Below are 12,113 nucleotides of genomic sequence, written 5' to 3'. Positions count from 1 at the left end.
AAGAGCAGATATTTCCTGTTTATTAAGATCTGAGAACTAAACATGAAACATATTAGACATGACATCTCAAATATATTCAACAATCTCCCCCAACTTGTAAATTATGCAAGAATGTACAAGTTAATAGATTTGATTATGTCATAAATATTTAAGTTCAAATGCAATAAGAGTTTGACTAAAAATAATTACAACTTATAAAACATCCAGCTTTACCAGCATCACTGAATCAATCTGAATCCATAATGATTCTTAACAAAATCTCTTATCAGATTATCTTCAGCTTTCTTCAGAACTTCAGCTAATTGTGCTTTGACCTGCATCAGTTCTTCTTCTTTACTATCACCAATTTGATAAATGGCTGTTCTGAGAGCTTGAATGGATGTTCTTTCAAGCCCATCACCAAGTCTGATAACCTTAGGATGTGAAGAGTTTTCATTATAACATAAGCATCTTCCTTTCAGAATAACTTCCACCTTAGCAGAATTCTTCAGCATAGGAATTTCTCTTCCATCACCTTCAATAATCATTGGTGTGGCGTCCCAAAATCCGGGGTCAGGAATCTCGGAGGCCACGCCATCTAAACTATTACAACCACACAACTCACACTATAATATATAAATACTCACGCTTCACGAACCTACACTTATCACACACACAGACTTTAGGTTATTGTCTTGGAAACGAACCATTCATAACTAGAGTAATTTCAACCATCAAGTGATAATTATTACAACCCAAAAGTGATTTAGTCTTACCGGGGAGTAACCTTTAAGTAAGGCTAGTCCTCCGGCCAAATATACGTTTCTTATTTATTATCTTACATAAGTCATACTTATCAATAAGCCGAACTAAAAACAACTAAAAACTAATCCAGCTTATTCGGACTACCTGTGGTACAACACCAAATAATCTACGGAACAGCTGGCCATTTCCTACCCGTTTCCTGGCTGTGGTTCTCATGGCAGGCATCTTGATTCACTATGGTGTTGTGTCAATTTAATAAAACAAGTGTGAGCTATAATGCCCATCATAATAATGTACAGTATGAAAATGACTGTATGATAACTTATGTAAAACATCATATATGATAATTATGTTTTATTCGAAAATAGTTTTCCTTGGTGATACACACCTTCTGTTAGTCTCTTAACAATATAGCAAGAATTACAGAAGGGGGGTTGAATGGAATTCTTGAACCTTTTTCTCAAAATAAAAATATTCAACTCGAATATAGATATAAGTGTTTTGATTAGCACAATGCGGAATAGAAACTTAATTGAATCAAAACATAAGTAATTAAAAACAAGAGTCTTTAAAAATTTTCTGGTGGATTTAAACAATTCCACCATAGATATATATTATATATCGAGAGGACTCTGTGTGCAAGAATGCTCACAGCTGCTTACAAATCGAACTACTGAGAATACAGGGAAATGCTAAGGATTTTGTTTACAAAGATTTCTCTCTTTTTTGTATCTCAGTTATATATTTTTATTTGCTACGTTTTTGGTTTATATATTACTAAGATTACAAAGTCAAAAAGACTAAATAAATATAAAAACTATCAGTCTTAAGCTTTGCTACTTTTCATCCTCTATTACCCAGTTAATGGGCTTCCACAATAGATTTGTATACATCTCGACGGCTGTGCTCAGTTTTCACTGTTCAACTGATGTTTGAATTCTTTATATGATCATCCGTTGGACTTTATGAATATCCGTTGGATATATGATCATCCGTCGACTTTCTGAACATCCGTTGATGGCTTTATTGATCATCCGTTGACTGCTATATTAAACATCCGTTGATAGTCATTTGATCATCCGTCGATGGCTTTGTTAATCATCCGTCGGTAGCTATTTTGGCACTTGACTTCATTTCACTTATGCAGAATTACAAGACATCATTTATATACAATTAATCAACCTATTCTGCATATCTAGTTAAAGTCAAAATGACTTATAGGCTACTACAAAATCTATACAAAGATGTATACAGAACTGTGCTACAGACTCATTATTACATAATCTACTCACTCGATGGATAATAAGTTAACATCCGTCGGGACTATAATGAGTTATCCGTCGGGACTATAATTCTTATCCGTCGAGTGCTACTTATTTCACTAAGTAAAATCTACTTAGATGTTTTGTTTATGAAATCATCAAGTACACAACATATGCACAACAATCTCCCCCAATTTATGTCTACTGGAATTGTAGCCATAAATTATGAGATACTTGATGATAACAAAACATCCTAAACATACAGCTTTAAAGATAAGCAGATAATACTGAAAGTGTTTCAATTGATCAAAATGTACAAAGTTTGGCTCACAGTCATTTCAAGATGCTCCTCTAGCCTGAGCAGATTTTTCTAGTTTCTTGAAGGTCTGGATCTTCTTCCAAGCTTCCTGTTGTTTTCATCAATCTGATTTTGGAGCTGCCTGTGGAATTCCAGTTCATCAGATTCTGAGAGATCTAGCTTTTCTTGCATTTCCAAGAGAGTCTCATTGCTAGAGATACTCAATTGGTCTTCTAACTTGAAGAATCTTCTCACACCTTTGTCATCTATGAACTCCATCAGCCAGTAGGGCGGTAGAGGCACTCTTCTCCCTGTGTATGGGATGATTAGAGTCTTTGGGAGTGCATATTTAGCTATAATACTCCTTAGTTCTTCAATCTTCTTCAATACTAGTCTTCTTGCAATTACATTGAACCCAAAGTTCTTCTTGAAGGATGAATAAACTTTAATCGGTACAGCTTGGCTTTCTTGAAGAATCCTGTGAAGTGGCCACACAATCTTCTTTCCTCCTTTGTACTTGTACAGTAACCTTTCAGGTAGGTTTCTGTATGCATCAATTCCCCTCACTTCATCTAGTTCATCCAGATAGAGGTTTAGATCAGAAAATTCCTTGATGTCACACAAGTACAAGTAGTCTCCCCTATTGACTTTGGGTTGAACTTTAACTACTGATTTGGATTTGAGAGGTGACAGCTTCACTTTCTTGACTGCCCTTGACTTTGTCCTTTTTGGCTTGCTAAGGATTGGTAAACTGAAGTCAGGAATTGGTATTTTATCCCACTCTATTGGCTCATCCTTGGGCACAATAGGTTCACCATGAATATTCCTGTAGGGATCCACCACCCTTATATCTTCAAATACCACAGAGGGCTTTGATGCTTGAGTTGTAACTGGTGTGGGTACCTTAGGAAATTGATCTTCCAATCCTTTGTCAACAGTATCCAGTTTCCTTTTTGTTCTTCTAGCCGATTCTTTCTTTCTTGGAGATTTCTTCTGTTATTCAATTTTCTTCTTTGATTCAGCAGCTTCAGATGGTTGAGAAGGAATTTGTTGAGATGAATTCACAGCCTGTAGTTTGGCTAAGATAGAAATTTGCTCTTTCTTTTGTTTAGTCTTCTTTGCATCTAGAGCAGCTTGCTTCTTTTCCTGCTTTAATCTGGCTTTTTCTTCTCTCTTTGCTTGAGCAAATTATGGATGTCCAGCTACCACACAAATTTCCTTTCCATTTCTGAATATTTTCGCAATTCTCTTTTTTGAAGCTAAATCAGCTGGATCTTTATAGAAGACAATTGATCTTGACAGAAGCTTCTTCTCATCAGGCTTGGGTGTCTCATACACAGTGTCCAAGGGGTTCTTTAAAGATGATTTTGGATAGTTTGCCCTTGGTTTAAGAATTATTTCAGCCTTTGTAGACTTGATGCTTGAAGATTGTCCTCTTTCCAGATAATTCATGCTCATGTCATTCACACTGATTTGCTTGATTTGAGAGTGATGGATGGCTGACTTAACTGGCTCCTTAACAAGTTCAAACTTTTTCTGTATCTCCTCATCAATCTTATCCCAGTTGATCAAACTCAACTTTTCTTTCTCAGCAACTTTCAAATTTGATGCTGCTGCTGCTTTAATTAGATCTATACCATCTGCAACTGGTGGCTTGGAGACAGTAATTGAAGGTACAATTACTTTGCTGATTTGAACTTGAAGTTTCTCCCCCTCACTTGGTTCTCTCTCCCCCTTTTTGTTATCATCAAGTTGAGGAGTTAGGCCTTGTGCTTTAGCCAGTTGCATGAGAAGATTTGTCTGAGACTGTTGATTTTGAAGAAGGGTAGCCACTGAATTCTCAATAATTTGAACTCTATCTTCCAGCTTGGCCAGCTTCTTTTCAGAATCTGATTCTCTCATCAGTCTCAGTAATAGATCCTGCATGGTACCATATGGCATGACTGAATCCATCTTCTCAGAATTGTAGGTCTTCAAGTCAGCTATATCCTTTTTGAGTTCATCCACACTCAGATTATGTCTTAATTGCTGGATCTTCATGAGATGTAGAGAGTCTAGGTGAGCTTGAAGAATAGCCTTGGTACCAGCATCTGAAGTTTCCTGAAGGGCCTTTTGAATAGCCATAACCTGCTTAACTAAAGATACACCAAATTGTCCTGGTGTAGATTCCTTTGTATATGCCCATTCAGGTAAATTTGGAACAGAACTTGGGCCTTCATCTCCCCCTAAGTTCATGCTTCCATCCAAAGAAACAGAGTCATCATCATTAGAATTTACTTCAAATTCTTCAGATGGCTCACCAGCTTGAGAAGGCATCCTATTGACAGCAGCTTTATCTCTTTGAAGAGATTCTGAAGTGTGTACTAAGTTCAAAGTCTGTTCTGCCTCCACATTGCCCTGAGCAGCCAACAGTTGATAGACTGACACAGGGTGAGTAAAAGTGTCAGCATTCAAGGAAATGTTATCAATTATAGCTTTGTAATGTTGCTGAAATTGTCTTTCCTTTTCAGCATCATCCACAATCATTGACTCACTAACAATGGCTGGATCCACCCTTATAGCTTATGTACCTGCTTTTCTCTCATAATCTCTCTTTTGTTGCATCAGGGTCTCACCCTGGCTCCCCACCCTCACACCCTTACCTACTAAGGTGGGACTCCTCTCACTCACTTTTGCCAATCCTGAATAAATGGATTGCTGATTTTCACTCTTTTCCTCTTCTTTTGCCTGGGAGCAACCTAGCCTTTCACTCAATACATTCTCCTCTCTCAGTCCTAAGAGTGACTGTACAACCACTAAATCTTCTGCACTTGAAATCATTGAGGTTTGAAGTTGCGCAGAGATACTCGACGGATAAGTGATATCCGTCAAGTGAGTGGTAATGCTATCCGACGGATAACTGCTGTTAGGCTTATCCGTCGGGATATAATCACTACTCGACGGATGAGCAATATCCATCGAGAGAGTAAAAATGAATGAGGTGGGAAGAGAAACTATTGTTGACTCTGTGTTGATTGAAGATATTTGGGGCACATATGTCACAATAGAATCTGAAAGAATTGGCAAGTGAGCCAACAAATCATCTAAAAGATGATGCTCACTTGCACTAGATTTTGGCTTCCCCAACAGAGTTAACGAAGGGGAATCAGGAATTGAAGTGTTTATCATATCCATTTCCAGAGAGTTTGTTGGTGAGTATGGTGTTTCAGATGCTTCTATTATTAGAGATTTTGGCTGTGACTCCACATTTATTGGAGCCACATCAAACTGAATTTGAGAGAGTGCAGGGACTGTGTCTTTAGCACCAGTTTGCACTGTGTGTGTGCCCTGTGCATCCCCAAAGGTCTTAGATTTCTTCTTTCTTGTGTAAGTTTGGGGTGAGCTTGTGTCCCTAACCCTTTTGGCCTGTGCTCTTGGCTGAGAGCTTTGTTCAATAACTACATCCTTTTGGGAGGATGTAGCTAGAAGTGAGCTTTTATCCTTTTTAAGCACTGCAGTTTGTTGGGAAACAACAGTGTGGCTAGGCTGGGATTCACTCAACTCTCCATCCTTATTCTTGGGGTTTCTTTGATGTTCACCCCTTCCCTCACCTGACTTTCCCTCCTTCACACTCCCCTCTTTTGCTTTTGTGGATTTTATAACTGGTATCTTTTGAGAGATACCAGAAGGGGTTTTCTTTGATTTAGATTTGGAAATTATAGAGGGTTTGGAGGCTTTGGTAGGCAACTGTTTGGTTATTGGCACAGTTGTCATATCTACTCCTGAAGTCAAAGAAATAGTGGAGGTTGGAATAGTTGTAGGGATGGATGAACTTACCTCACTTACCTGAGGTGCCTGCATTACAGGAAAGTAGAACATTGGCACATTCCTGTGATGGTTGGCCCTGTTCAGATCTGCAATTATCCTCCTCTCTTGAACCCAACAATCCAGTTTGTTATTAGGGTTCTCAAGAACTATTTCTTCACAGAGGTGGTTAGCCAATAACATAAAAAATCTGGCATAATAAACATTCTTCCCTCTTTTATTTAGCTCTCCTAATTTGTATCCTAACTCAAACATGATAAGGTCACTGAAGTTGTAAAATTTATCTGTAACTAGCATGTATAGCATGTTAAGCATGGAAATATTCACTGAATCAAAATTACTGATTTTTCCAGAGAAGACCTTAGTAACTACATCACACATGAAACTCCATTCCTTCCTAAGACCCATTTTCCTAATATCACTCATTTTTGAAGTGGAAAGTGCATAGTGAATGGAATTAAGCATATTGATAATATCAGTTTCAGTGTGTGGTGAAGTCACATTGTTATCAGGTATTTTAAAACATGCTTTTATCACATCACTATTGATACAAAATTCTTTACCTTTGATAGTTAAAGTGATGGTCTTGTCAGTAGAGTTGTATATAGCAGTGGTCCACATCTCTTCGACCACTTCACAGAAGATTGTGGGTGATTCCAGCACGGCGTAATTGAGCTTGCAATTCTTCACGAAGTCCATCATCTTGTGGTAGTCCTCTGATTGCTGAATACCCTTATTGACCAATGCAGTAAAATTGTTATTCTCATAAATGAACCCAGTTTGAGACATAATCTTTACTACAGGTGCCATTGTTAGTGAATGAAAGCTTGAAGAGAAGGAGAGTAATTGCTTGAGAGAGAATGGAATTAGAGCAGTTGAATTTGAGAATGATAAAAGAAAACAATTACAATGAAATAAGCTTTTATACTATCTCAAAAATAACTGATAAAAATAATAAAGTAAAGTAAATTAACCAATAGAAATCGCCTAAAATAGCCGTTTAAAAATAAACTGTAAAAATTCCACCCATTATCCGTCGTGTAATGCTTACTAACTGTAAGTATACTCGATGGATAATGTTCAGGGAATTAATGGCTGAGATTTAGACAATTCGACGGATGAGGATAAACTGATATCCTTCGAGACATAAAGTATTCCAGAAAAATAATTGACTTTTATTAGCAAGTAGTATATCGACGAATGACTAGACTCGATGGATAAGGGTCATCCGTCGAGATGCAAATTTTGACTTAGCCAAAATTTCATCCAAGATTTAAAGATCAATTAAATTTCTGGCTGCATTCCAACTTGCAAAATAACTCAGATAAATTTAAGAGTAATTAAGCATACCTAACTCACTTACCAACCTTGAAAATGTGGATTCATCCAGTGGCTTGGTAAAGATATGTAACACCCCCAGATCCGGGGTCGGGGATCCGGGTCGTCACGGTCTTTCTTTCCATAATATCACTTCACTTAATTAATAATAAATATCCTTATGCTGTGACCCCACACTAACACACACCACAACCCGTTATAGTCTCAGAGATGAAATTGAAATAAGTACAAGTCTTTGAATCCACAATTTAAAAGTTATTACAACCCAAAATGATTACTTGATAATTTACAGTTAACTGCCATTATCTGCCATAAGTTATAATTATACATAATTTGATTCTCAAAAGTAGAGTGCCTAATCTACCAATTTGATTCTTTATACAATTTCCTGAAAACTTCTGTCATGTAAAGTATGAACAGAATTGCAATATCCAATAAATTTGGAAAGGAAAAGAATTTGGCATAAACTAGATATCTTGCTGATCAGGCAAAGATACCCATAAGTAACCTTTTCTACTAGTAGATGGACGAATTCCCCACTGGTCATCACCCTGGTCGTAATAGGACCTTATGTTGGACTGCCACTCAGCCACTTATGCATTTGATGGACTCCCACTGAGCCACTTACACTATCATGGACGCCCACTGAGCCCATGTTGCTTATGCCGACTCAATAGATGGACTTACTTCCCGAACGTTAGGTAAGTAATCAATTCATTTACCAAAACTGCAACCGTGTTGCGAATATAAAATACACCACAGAGCCGGATCCCTCAGGTTTTGAGCGAGTATTTAAATCCCCTTAAAAAGGAAGATCTTAAATATAAAAATGAGTTTTGGGATCCGCTCTAACTTTTAAAAATCATTTTGAAGACTCGAAAATACTTTAAAGAGTGTTTGGAGTAAAGCTGATTTAATGAAGTAAATCAGTCCCCAGAATATTTAGAAAATGTCTGAATATTATTATTTAAATAATATTCCCATAAAGAATAATCTTTATAAAAATAATTGAAGTAGAAGTATTAAAACTTATACTTGAATGAATAGCAAATAATCAAAGATATACTTATACGAAAGTAATATCTTTATTTGAATAATCAAAAATAAGTTTGATTATCGACACCTTATTCTTTAATACAATAAAGAATATTATTAAGTAATAAGCGGAGTCATAATACCTCGAATGAATACTATAAATAATATTCATAAAATAAAGGAGTCATACATCCTCAAATGAATATCCAAGTAATATTCAATAATAATATAAACTGAGTCATAAGCCCTCGAATGAATATTCAAAATAATATTCATTAATAAAATAAAGTTAAAGTTATCGAATAAACCTTATTCGATTAATAGTTTTGAAAACTATGACCATATATATATATATATAAGTATATATATATATATATATTTATATCCATATATACAAAATCTACTCGGGATCCTTGACTCCCGGTTTTAGAAAATATTTTCACCTTTGGGTCCCTATACTAAGGGTATATGCAAATTACCGCTATCCTCTAGCATAGGTATTATCAACAATTGTATATGGAAAGAATACGAAATAGGCATGCATATATATATACCATAGCAGCATGCCTCAATATATAACAACATTTGCTAATTAACCAACATGCATCTATCGCAAGATAATGCATATACACATATACATCACAACAACAGTATAACGGATAGAAAAACTTGCCTGAGCGACTTGGGGTGATAAAAGGCTCGGGACGAGTTTGGTAACCTATAAACAACAAGTAAGTTGGAATTAAACCAAAGTCACTTGTAAATCTATACTTTAACTAACTTAGACTCTAACGCTTATTCTGCGCTTACTGATTCTCTTAAGTCACTCGAGTACCCTCGGCTCCACCATTTTTAATAATTTAACCTTTACGAGTTTTAAGGCGATTCCTTCGCGAGTGTCTTACCAACTGCCTAACACACTTACCATAAATGTTTCATACATTAATTAACCCTTTTTGGTCTTTAACCTATGTTTCAAAGTAAGGCGAGGGGAAAAATTTCGTTCGCGAAACGCCGTTACATGAAACGGTCGTTTCTCCTAAACCGTGCATCGGAATCGAAGAACTACATATCAAAACGAAGCTCGTAACATGAGATATCTAAACATGGCAATGGTCATAATCTAGCAGGGGGTTCTCGGGTCCTAATGTTATGCACAAAAACAGTCTAAAGAAAATCGGACGTTACGACGACTATGTTTACGCGATTTCCCAATTTTAAACCATTCAAAACCAACCCAATTCAACCTCAAATCCAACATACAACCAATATCCATCCTTATCACATCATAACAACCCCAACAAATTCAATTTTAACATTCATACTTATGCCTAAGCTTAACTTTAATCATACTTAAGTTCTTTTAATCAAAACAACAACATTTACCATTCCATTTCACTACCATTTCAAATCCCAAACTCTAATCACAACAACAAGCTACAATATCACCCTACTAATCAAGATCATCTTATAATACATAGGAATCTAGGGTTTGGAGATGGTATACCTTCCTTGAAGTGGTGGGAGGAGCTAGGAAGCCTTAAGAAGCTTTGAGAAGTCTTAGGAATGCTTGGATCTTCAAGGAAAACAAGAAAAATTTCAAGTTAAAAACTTGAAAACACTATTCATTGTCTTCTTCTTTGATTAAATGAAGAAGATTAAGAAGGAATTAATGGCTTAAACTCATGATATAGCCCTAACTAAGTATGAAGATGATTAGGGAATTATCTTACCAATTTAGGAAGCATGGATCTTTGATTTTGAAATTCTTGCCCTTTAAAAAGCTAAAAAGCCGAGAGCAAAAGATGAACAATGCCTTGGTTCTTTTTGATTTTGATGAAAAATGATTTTGCTTGGCTTGGTTGATTTGTTTTTGTGTTTGATTTAGTCAATTACCTTGTTGCCCTTGAATTTGTGTGGTTCTCATTCAACCACACCTCCTTCCTTCCCATGTCATGCCTATGTCATGTTGTGATGTCATCTTTCCCTCCTTGTCCTCCTCTCATTGGTTGGGTGACATCACTCCCTCTAATCCCTTTGCTTAACTTCCTAATCGTTTGCCTAATGACCGTTGATCTGTTATACGGTTCGCTTAACTTTCATTTTCGTTTATCGTTTGAAGGATCATACCCGGGATCTTATTACTTAGGTTCCCTTAACCTTTCTCAATACATTATATTTCTTTTTATGATCCTCTATCATAATCCTTTAATTTAAATCCTTTTTATCCTGTTACCTTATACTCAATTCTCTCCGTATCTAGTGGATTTCTGGGAAAAACCAAAGTGTTCGGAATTGGATTCTGACGATCTTTACATACACTTATATACTACATAGAGTACTAATAATATCCCAGAATATCCATAACAGAACCCCTACATAGTGTGGCGTGAAAAATTTTCTCATTCAGCTAAAACACTATTCACAAGGGTTACAAAAAGTTGAAAATTTTGGGGGTTATTACAAGATATCTGCAAGTTGCTTCTCACTTGGAACAAAATGTAACTCCACAGTACCATTCATTACATGTTCCCTTATGAAATGGTACTTGATGTCTATGTGCTTTGTCCTTAAATGTTGCACTGGATTTTCAGTGATGGCAATTGCACTTGTGTTATCACAGAAAATAGGAATCCTTTCAACTTGCAAACCATAGTCTAGCAATTGATTTTTCATCCATAAAATCTGTGCACAGCAACTGCCAGCAGCAATATATTCAGCTTCAGCTGTAAAAGTAGAAACTGAATTTTGCTTTTTACTGAACCAGGACACAAGCTTGTTTCCTAGAAATTGACAGGTTCCTGTTGTGCTCTTTCTATCAATTCTACAACCTGCATAATCTGCATCTGAATAATCAGTTAGATCAAAGCCAGAATCTCTACGGTACCAAATGCCAAGTTTTGGTGTTCCCTTGAGATATCTGAAAATTCTTTTAATGGCAATTAAGTGAGATTCTCTAGGATCAGCCTGAAATCTAGCACATAAACATGTAGCAAATATTATATCTGGCCTACTAGCTGTTAAGTATAGAAGTGAGCCAACCATGCCTCTATAACTTGAAATATCCACAGACTTTTCAGTAGTGTTTAGTTCAAGCTTAGTTGTAATGGCCATGGGAGTTTTTGCAGATGTGCAATCCATTAGATCAAACTTCTTTAAAAGATCAAAAATATATTTAGTGTGACTAATGAATATTCCATCACTAACTTGCTTAACTTGCAAACCAAGAAATTAAGTTAGTTATCCCATCATACTCATTTCATACTTACTTTGCATCAATTTGGCAAACTTTTTGCAAAGTTTCTCATCTGTAGAGCCAAAAATAATATCATTTACATAAATTTGAACAAGTATACTAGAGCCATTAACATTTCTGAAAAATAAAGTTTTATCTACAATACCTCTTGTGAAATGATTTTCCAAAAGGAACTTTGATAAAGTGTCATATCAGGCTCTAGGTGCTTGCTTCAGTCCATAAAGTGCTTTCAGAAGATAATAGACATATTTTGAAAATTTTGGATCTTCAAAACCAGGAGGTTGACTAACATACACTTCTTCCTCCAAATCTCCATTTAGAAAGGCATTTTTGACATCCATTTGATAGACCTTGAAATTGGCATGGGCTGCATAGG

Source organism: Apium graveolens, chromosome 2 (assembly GCF_009905375.1).
Source record: "Apium graveolens cultivar Ventura chromosome 2, ASM990537v1, whole genome shotgun sequence".
Lineage (NCBI taxonomy): Eukaryota > Viridiplantae > Streptophyta > Magnoliopsida > Apiales > Apiaceae > Apium > Apium graveolens.
Note: the sequence above shows the minus strand (reverse complement) of the source record.